The sequence below is a fragment of the Crocuta crocuta genome, unplaced genomic scaffold, assembly GCF_008692635.1.
Source record: "Crocuta crocuta isolate KB4526 unplaced genomic scaffold, BGI_CrCroc_1.0 scaffold197, whole genome shotgun sequence".
NCBI classification, from domain to species: Eukaryota; Metazoa; Chordata; class Mammalia; order Carnivora; family Hyaenidae; genus Crocuta; species Crocuta crocuta.
In genome coordinates, this window is record NW_027532002.1 from 2653267 (window position 1) to 2662408 (window position 9142).

Genomic DNA, 9142 nt, shown 5'->3' on the forward strand with positions numbered 1-9142 from the left:
TCACCTCTTTCCTCGGAAATACTGTGGGACAGGGACACAGGTCTCTTCATCTCTTCCCAGGAAAAGGGATATGAAGTTGCAGTAAACTCTGGGGTCCAGGAGGGATGGTGGTGAGAGGGATGAAGGGGGGCGCACGGGCAGGACAGAAGGTGATGATGAGGGTGGCTTAGCTCACGGGCCACAGCAGATCCGGAGGGCACGATCCATTAGTGTTGCCCCAGGGCCTTGAGGAGCCAAAAGCAAGCCGAGGGTGGGGAGGGCAGGGAAATGCTGTTCCTGGCCCACACTCCTGAGATAGGATGTCGGGAAGCCCAGGTTCAGAATCCACGCCCCACTGATGGCTAGGTGTCTTTGCCATCGTGTGTACATTTTCTGAGTCTCACTTTCCTTGTCTGTAAAATGCAGATACTGACATTTGCCTCATGGGAGGATGCGACAATGAAATTAAATGAAATGAAGCATAAGAAAGTACCTAGCACAGCACTTGGAACACATCAGGAGCTCAGGTTCAGAAAGATGTTGCTTTCTGTTGCCTGTCACCGAATACACCACACACACCCTGCCAGTTCCACTCTCTAAGAAAGGTTCAAAGCGTGGTTCTCAAAGGCAGCCTGTGGGGAGGGGGCAAGTTAGGCTACTGCAATTATCCAAGGGCTAGTTAATTATGGTGTGAGCCGAGTGTACGGGGAATAGAAAAAAGGCAGTGATTTTAAACAGGATCTGATGTCACCAAATTTGGATTGTAGAAGAATGACTTTCAAGCGCGATGAATGACGGGGTCTGTATTTTCTCCCCTTGAATTATTTTATTGTTTCACTTGAATTGTTGTATTGTCCAGACCGTTTGCCTGATTTTTGCCTTCGCCTAGTAACCAAGGCCACGTTCTCCCCTGCAGTTGCCAGAGGGCGTCACCCAGAGACAGATCTGTCTCCAGCTGCCCTGTGTTCAGCCCTGTCTTGCGGGATGGCAAGGCGAATGGTCTTCTTCCCATGCTCATCACCGGGACTCATTCTCATGGAACCTGTTGTAAATGCCAACTAGAGTGAGTTGTTCATGCGATGTCTTCCCACTGCCTCAGAGGAGGTCTGTCTCAATCCCACGCGGAGCCTCTGCTGCCTTTGAGCAGGTGTGTACTGTGCACGGGGCCCCTCCTTGTCCTGGTCACCCTCATCCAGGCCTTGGTGATTCGAGCTCTGGGAGCACCTCTGTACCATATGTTAACAGAGGAGGACAAGCAACCCTGATGAGTTTAAACTGGAGGCCATGGAGGCTGGCTCCGGGGGCCGGCATGAGTGACCACAATACTCCACGAGGCCTCTCCCCTCTGAAGAGCAAGGCTTGCGCACCCAGCTCTGCATTAATGCAAATGCTCTCTCTCTTACTCTAAGAGCAGACTCCACCGCCCCTCCACTGCTCTGCTGCACAAGTGAGCTACTGCTGTGCCCGGTGGTGGGCCCTGCGAGGGTGTATGCTGGGTGCCGAGTATGGCTGTATGCTGAGATCTCGTTTCCTTTTCTTGACTTTTAGGGTTACTCCCTCAACTCTCAGTGGTCAGGTATGCTGCAATTTCCAGTCTCTATTTTCTTCCCATCAGGGTCAGAGCTACTTGGGTCTGGCTGAGGGGGGAGAGATTGATAGGCCAGGCAGGGAGTACACGTGGGGTGCTGCCGTGGTGCTGAGGGTGTAGCTGCTCTCTAGTAGAGGATGCTCAGGGGGTCCAGACTCCCTCTCACTTTCACTGATGAATTACCCCCTTGGCCTCCGAAATCTGTCTTTCTTCTGCCAACTTCTTGCTCTTTAATAAAGGAAATTAACCAGGGGGTTCTTTAATAACACTCTAGTATGTGCACCAGATTTTTAAAAAAATTTTTTTTAGTGTTTTATTCATTTCTAGGAGAGAGAGAGAGAGAGAGAGAGAGAGAGAGACAGCGTGAGCAGGAGAGGGTCAGAGAGAGAAGGAGTCACAGACTCCGAAACAGGCTCCAGGCTCTGAGCTGGCAGTCAGCACAGAGCCCGACGCGGGGCTCGAACCCACGAACCGCGAGATCATGACCTAAGCGAAAGTCAGACGCTCAACCGACTAAGTCACCCAGGCGCCCAATAACATTCTAGTATGTGCACCAGATTATTGGCTATTTGGCTAAGTTGAGCTGTCAGTCTTAGCTTCATCTCATTTGATTTCCTCACTAACGTCTTTGTTTTGGTGAGGATGCAGATAAATCAATATGTTATAGCTTCCTAAGTTATACATTTTACAGATTGGAAATTTTTAGTAAAACTGGCTGAACTTTCTGCCTTTGGGGTAGACATGCCTCATTAGTTTATTTATTCCACAGATCTCAGAGTGCCTTCTTTTTATAAATGAACTCTCTTATTGGATGCAAGACTGTTGTGGATTTATCCTGGAACCCAGGCTGGGAACACTATACCATAGGGGGCCATTGAGTGGAGGCGGGGGGCACTTGTTTTAGAATTTAAAAAAATTTTTTAAAAGCAGGCTCCAGCTGTCAGCACAGAGCCCAATGCGGGACTTGAACCCACTGACCATGAGGTCATGACCTGAGCCGAAGTCTGATTGGATGCTTAACTGACTGAACCACCCAGGCAGCCCTAGAATTTCTTAAGAGATATTGCTTCTGGAAGAAGTTCCGTTAATGTCCCTAGTGACCCTTTTCTTATTTCCAGATCAAAACCAAACATCGTTATTGCTCCTTGGGTAATATATGGGAAATCTCCAAGAAGAAAGATGGCACTCATCTATAGCTGTAACAGGTGTGACTCACAGGGTGTTGAATGTGTTTATCCAGTAGGGCCTACAATGGTACTGGCAAGTGCACATTGCCCACAGACCTACCTTCTTTGGGTGGGTGAGCTGATCTGGCCTATTAGCCCCAAGTACCCCAAGCCTTTCCAAAAGATAAGAACAGAAGATGCACTGTGAGTCATCAAGTGCCCGGACCTCCTGTCTCATGTGGGATCCATATCTGCCAGTCTTCCCACTTGCCACTCTGTTATCCCCTCCAGGGCATGGCTTGGAGCTAAATTCTTTCACCCGTCCCTCCTCCCATTCACTCTGCTTTGGAAGCTGGTCCGCTAAGCCTCTTGGCCCTTGCAGCTCTGTCAGAACAACTGCCTCGTTTCTTGGGGACACCTGTTGGTCTTGATAATGGATCCAGCTTCTCAGTTCCATGTTACTGCAGCTTATGTCTGTGGGTTCTTATACACAAAGCCTTTTTACCTTCGCTTGGAAGGGTCCCATCCAGGCTTCAACATCCCATAGTAGGAAAGGATCAGTATCTGTCTTGGGTTGAAAGATGACAGTGAGGACATGATTTAGTTCTCTCTTTCCTAGAAGTAAGAGAGAGTCAACTAATATTTCACCAGCACCATGATGTCCTTGAAGAAACCTCCCTTATTTCTTCATGCGGCCTGGAGAATTCTTCAGTCTGGCATGGATGTTTCTGTGGGTGACTTTTCTTTTACCCTTACCTCCAAACCTCATAGAAACCTAAAGAATACCATAAAAATTCACCTGTCTTATTATCCTTTCTTCCCAAAGTGCCAATCTTGCCAAACTCTCTAATATATATTCATAGCTTCTTCCCAAAGTTTATAGCTCAAGGCATCTGACAGGTAGGTAGGAAGAGGAAGAAGCTCATACGAGCATAGTTTTCTAAAGAATCACTCATCACAGTTTGATAACACAATTATGGAAATGAACTATTCTAGTCAGATAAGACACAGTGATATGCTCACGTCAGGTCAAGGAAAAGGGAGGTTTTTATAAGGATAGATATGGAGAGAATTGAATAACTGTCAGGATCCAAGATATCTCTGTAGACGAGTTTCTCCATTTCCATCTCCCTCTCTCTCTCCCTCCCCTCCCCTCTCCTCTCTTCTGTCTCTGTTTGCATTTCTCTGCACAACTGTACCATTGTCTTTCTCTATCAGTCCATTTCCTCTGCTTACTCATGGGTCCTATTGTTTAATGGGTTTGAAATGGTCCATTGTGATCTCCCTTGTTTGAATCCTATACCATGAACTTTGGGTTTCAGTTCCCACTAAATGGCTCAGTCTCTTGGCCATAGTTTGTGGATCAATCCGTAGATGAGCTCCCATGGATGGGAGGTCTTCCTTGGTCTAATCTGCTTTGGCTAGGAGGCGTTAAGTCACATGGTGCTAAGCCAAATGTTGGCCCAGCATTAAGTGCTGTGCAGGACAGTGTCCTTCTGAAGGGACTGTAGGCATGGCAAGTACACTAAAGCAGGCCCACCCCACCATACATCCTTGCTATGGTGAGGATCTGGGTTTTTTTCTTTCCATTTCAAGTAAAGACATAAGAAAGTTGGTTCCCAGGAGGGTGGACTCCGGCATTGGCTGAGAGCACAAATTACCCTCAGAAATAGTCTGGTGATGTGTAAGCAAATGCTACCATTCTTTTTAAAAATGTGCCAACAGGCACCTGGGTGGCTCAGTCAATTGAGCATCCAACTTCGGCTCAGGTCTTGATCCTACCAGTTCGTGGGCGTCTGGCTCTGTGCTGATGCTTGGCTTCAGATTCTGGGTCTTCCTCTCTCTCTGCCCCTCCCCCGCTCGTGCTCTGTATCTCTCTCTCAAAAATAAATAAACATTAAGATTTTTTTTTTAATGTGCCAAGAATTTCCTGTTAGGTCTACTGAGCATGACCCTTTGTGGATTCTGGAATCTGGAGCTGGTGGGGAGGTAGGTGGTCAAGAAGCATTGATTTCTCTTTAATTTTACTCCAGCTCTGTCTAGAGGACAATTTGGCAGGGCTTTCATGGGCCAATCACCAGAGAGAGGCAAAGGCAATTGCCCTCTGTTTCACACCTGTTGAGGAGGCCGAGGTGGGAGTGTGTGTCTTGGGAAAGAGTTAATAGATCTGGATGGGGAGCAAAGAAAAGATATCAGTGATCAAAACAAGAGGTGTACGAAAAGAAAACACATTTTTGGTGGGCAGATATTTCCTTCCACAAGGAGTTATAATGATCTTAGCCTCTGGATAGAGACTCAGAGAGGAAGCCCACAGTGAGGGAGTCTCATTCTAGATTTCATTATTCGTAGGTTCTCTTGCCTGTAGGTACAATCCGCATTTATTTGTAATAAGGGTGTTTTATTCTCCCTTCTGTCATCCTTTGTTTTATTTTATAATCTGCTCAAAGCTCTCATGGGAAAGAGAGAGGCTATTTTTGGACTTCTCAACTCCAACATTTGGTGCATGGCCTTGGAACACTGAGAAACAGAACGTAGGAGTTGAATAACAAATTGGGAGGAAATTTAGATTTTAATTTTCTTTGAACCTTAAATCACAAAGGGAAGAGAATATGATTTTGGACTTCAAATCCTTTGGACTTTAATATTTTTGGAATTTAACTTAATCATTGGACTTTAATTCCTTCCCAGAAAGCTCATGATGAGAAGAGGTTGATATTCAAATTTGGAACATGTTTAATTGGTATTTTATTGCTGGAATATCTTAACATCATTTGATTTTATTGCAGAACATAGAATGGTTTATATTTAGAGTGACCATATAATTTATCACCCAAACTAGGATAGTTTTCAGAGAGAAAGGAGGATCTATTAATGATTAAGCTGCAACAACAGGCATGAACCTGGGCTGTTTTGGATGAACTTGGATGTATGGAGAACATGTGGAAAGAAATAATTAGGAAAGAGAAATGGAATGCGAATGAATTTCCATCAGTGTAGTAGATTTAATTAATGAAGATATTCTGACCCACATAAGAGCCCTCTAGGGATCAATTCTAACTTGTTCACCAGTGGTCCCAGCAAGATCTACAAAGGAGCTGTCCCAGTCAGGACCACGCAGTCAGGCAAGAGGAGCCACCACAGGCATTTCAGATAGAGGAGATTCAACGCAGGGAATTGGATGCACAGGTGTGGGAGGGTAGAAAGAGTGATAAGGAGGAGTAGCAGAGAGATGAATAAGGACAGGAAGCTGCTACCATCCCTGACTGTGGGAACAAAAGGAAAGAGGTGGAGTCATCCTAGGAGGTTGCACCCCCAGTGCAGATGCTGGGGTCCAAGCTCCATGCAACTCAGGAGAGGCACAGTCGATATTGCTAATAACTCTGAGATGGTGAGGTTGGGGACAAGAAGAATGCCCCCCCATTCTCCCCAGTTGTGTCCTTCCTACCAGTCTCCTGCCTATCTCCCTTTGGCACACCCTACCTAACAGAGCCAACTGCAAGGGAGTCTGGGAAATGCAGTTTGCAGAGTCCCAGCACCAAATTGAAGGTGAACTTGAAGGGTGGGCTTGGCACTGAGAAGCAGTAGGGAGATAAAGGGCCTACATGCAGTGGATGGCACCAGGGGAGTGCCTGATGAAGGAGGGGCAGAAAGGTCTTGACGGACCTTCCCATCTCCTTCTCTGAGTATTGCCACCCTCTGGCTGACCACAGCTTAATAGTTAAGCATGGACAGTTGATGAAAATCACAGTGGGTGCTTCTCTGTTCCTAATGTTTCCTTTCATGTGGAGATGTCACATTCCCAACTTCCATTTGCTTGCCCTTCAATCACCCAAGGAAAAAGGAATGGCTTAATCTGCGTTACAAATCTGGGAAGAAGAAACTGGGTATGCTCAACTCAGCCTTCCCCTTCCTCTGGGTGCAGGCTCCTTGTAGGAAGCTGAGGTTCTCCTCTGCCCTTCCATGTGTACATCTTAGCAGTTCATTCATAAGACTAATATGTACTGGCACCTGCTTTATTTCAGGCACCGTTCTGGTCCCAGGGATACCACAGTGAATGAAACAGAAAAGATCCTTATCTCATGGGACCTGCAGGTAATCAACAATAACCATAACCAATAAGTATATCGCAGAGTATATCAGAAGGTGGCAAAAGCTGGTGTCAACACAGAACAGTGAAGGGGACCAGGGTTGCGGTTCTGGGTCAGCCTCATTCAGCAAGCCCCTCTGAGCCAACAAGGAGTGCTATTTGTGGCCATCACTCAGAACCCCACCAGACGCCCTAGCTTTTGAGGGGAATATTGACCACTGTGTTCCTCAGTCTAAGCAATCACTGTCCCCAGTCCTGGACATGCTCTGAGTGGCCTGTATGAGTAGGCCTAACCCCAGCAGAGACAGGCTGAATCACCTCCTGAGGTGGTGTCTGGGAACCTCAATCAGAACTGCCTATGATTATGCTTTAACCAGCTTTGCAAACAGATGCATATGGTCCCTTACCCTACCTCCCTCGCCCTGCGTCTGATTTGCATCCAAGACAGTGGCAATAGCAATGTTATTGGCAAGCAAATAAACACTGTTTTTCTTTCAGGCACCGATCCTCAAAGGGTGGTCCAGATCCTGGAGGCTGGAGGGTCCTGTCCTTGAGAACCTTTCAGGGGGTGATGTGGGAGGTCAAAACTATTTTCATGGCAGCACCAGGATGCTCTCCGCCTTCTTCATTTTCATTCTCTCATGGGTATGGTTGAATTTTCCAGAGGTTACATGGCATGTAATAGCACAACAGATTGAGTGCAGAAGCAGATTAAAATACTCTTTTTCCCCCTAAGTACATATTTGTGTGAAGCCTGATTTTCTTTATATATTTCCATCAAAACAACATATTGCAACAGATTGAATGCAGAAGATATGAAAATCCAGCTGTCTTCTATTAAGCCGAACTTAAAGAGAGTTGCAAAAGTTAAAACAATGTCACCCTTCTCACTAATTATTTTGGGGAGAAACATAGTTACTTTCCAAATAAAAGATATTTATGTTAATATGTAATGAGCTTATTACTGCTACTTGTAAATGAATCCATAAATATTGAATATTCTCACTTTTAATTTTTAATGCAGTAAATATCAATGAGTATAATCCACATAAGGTGGTCCTGAGGGGGGCGGGAATGTAAGAAAGCCTCCTCTAGAGGGCTTTGATGTGATGTCACACTCACCCATGGTTAGAGCTCCCAAAACTCCTCTCTGGAAGCATCCTTCCTTGTGTCCAGGCATCATATAAATACATGGCCATACTTATCCACTTGATTCTCTTTTGGGTGTCCACATGGACACAGAACTATTTTAGATTAAGTCTATCTTCTTGGGGGGAAAATGCATTTAATCCAGTGTGGAAAGAAGAAGAAATTGAGCTGTCCTGGGTTTATCTAACAGATATAAGAAGAGTTGCAAGAGGAGGAAGTAGGACTCTTAGGAGAACACGTTTGTCTTCAGGTGGGTCCCAGGGCCACTGGATGGAGGGAGGCAAAGGGAGCCTGCACACTCGGCCATGAGGAATGTAGGCTTCTAAATCCTGGCCCACTGAAGGGCGGCACAGACTTGCTATTCCATAATTACCTGAGTTGCTTGCTATACATACAGATCTCCAGGTTCTGCCCAGAACCCAGTGAAGCAAAATCTCTGGGTCTGGAGATCTAGCAATTTGTACTTTTTTTTTTTTTTGAAACTTCTGTGAGGTAGGTTTGCGGCCATTTGATCAGCGTCCTTAAAGGCAGTCAGGTAGTTCTGGGGATGTGTGACTTACAAGTTTTTGGCCCCAAATATTTCTCCCAGCTACCTACTGCAGGCCCAAAGTACTCAGGCTTGGTGATTAGTTCTTTGGGGTTAGGACATAATCATCTTCAGTGTTCCAGATTTACATGCAAATCTCTCAAGGAATGCTGCATTCACCTGAGCTCTGGTGACATCTTAGTAGGTGTGTGGTGTACCTGCTTTGCCCTGCGGGATGAAGAAGGGTAGAAAGGTTGTGGACAAGGAGGAGAGGGAGACTTTGGGAAAGGATATGAAAGGATATGGGAAGAGCTTAAGAACTCCAGACTCCTATGACAGATAAGAAGAGAACAGAAGATGAATATTGATTTCTGCTGAACTGACTCCCAAGGCTTTGTGAAGGAGCCAAGATGTTTCTGTAGATTTTGAGAAATGTTGGCATCAATATCCCTATTACTTGATGCTAATGATACATGTTGGCTCTGAATGCAGAGAAGGAACTCAGAAGGATCTTTCCACCATCTTCGCTGTTTCTTGTATGTAACACAGTCCCAACTGATCACCTCCCTGTTTCTCGTCTGGTTCCTCTCTCTGCACTGTGTCCAGAATAATTGTTGTAAAACCCTTTTTGAAATACAGTTTTAGGG

The 9142-nt window shown here is 45.8% G+C and overlaps 1 long non-coding RNA gene across 2 annotated transcripts; it reads left to right on the forward strand.

The window, feature by feature from the left end:
- On the forward strand, positions 1 to 7558 carry LOC144241004 (uncharacterized). Of its 2 annotated transcripts, none has more exons than XR_013337933.1 (5): positions 1 to 110; positions 718 to 778; positions 896 to 1126; positions 6756 to 6825; positions 7319 to 7558. It is a non-coding gene; the product is annotated as an uncharacterized LOC144241004 (long non-coding RNA). The 2 variants fall into 2 exon arrangements; XR_013337934.1 differs by having other exon boundaries at positions 747 to 778.
- The last annotated feature ends 1584 nt before the right edge of the window (positions 7559 to 9142 follow it).